This window comes from Trachymyrmex cornetzi, unplaced genomic scaffold (assembly GCF_001594075.2).
Source record: "Trachymyrmex cornetzi isolate Tcor2-1 unplaced genomic scaffold, Tcor1.1 scaffold104, whole genome shotgun sequence".
In the NCBI taxonomy this organism is placed as follows: domain Eukaryota; kingdom Metazoa; phylum Arthropoda; class Insecta; order Hymenoptera; family Formicidae; genus Trachymyrmex; species Trachymyrmex cornetzi.
Genome location: NW_017295587.1, coordinates 774203 through 774879, shown reverse-complemented (window position 1 = coordinate 774879; position 677 = coordinate 774203).

Sequence of the window (677 nt, the reverse complement as noted above, 5' to 3'; positions counted from 1 at the left end):
TATCGTAGACGTCGCAAGTCACAAGCTTGTTGCTTCAGCCAATCCAATGCTTCAATTTTTAAGTCGTATGGTGCTTACGACGATTTCGACTCTACGATACGACCAATGTAGAATGGCCTTTAAATCTAAAAGGTCTGCGTTCGGATTCCCACCCAGGTGCTCCCCGGATGTCATATCATCTTTGTTGTTTACCGAACGTTAAACAAGGATGACATGACACCCGAGGAGCACCCGGGTGGGAATTCGAACGCAGCCAAGTATAATCCAATCAGCGCGATGAATCGATGGTTGCGTTCAGCAAACTCAACAGTTGAGTGAGCGTTTGCTGTTATTGGTGTATTCTTTTAGATCGTCCAACCAGATTGATTCCCACCCAGGTGCTCCCCGGATGTCATATCATCTTTGTTGTTTACCGAACGTTAAACAAGGATGACATGACACCCGGGTGGGAATTCGAACGCAGCCAAGTACAATCCAATCAGCGCGATGAATCAATGGTTCCCCAGCCAATGGCTGCTGAACGCAGCCATTAGCGTTGCGGTTCAATAAACATCAAGCTAATTCGACTCTGATTGGACTGCAACGGTTGCGACATTCTTGCGACGCTGTGATGCCACTAATGTAGAACCAGCTTAAGGGCCTGCGCACAATAGAGGAACAAGAATTAGATATTAAGA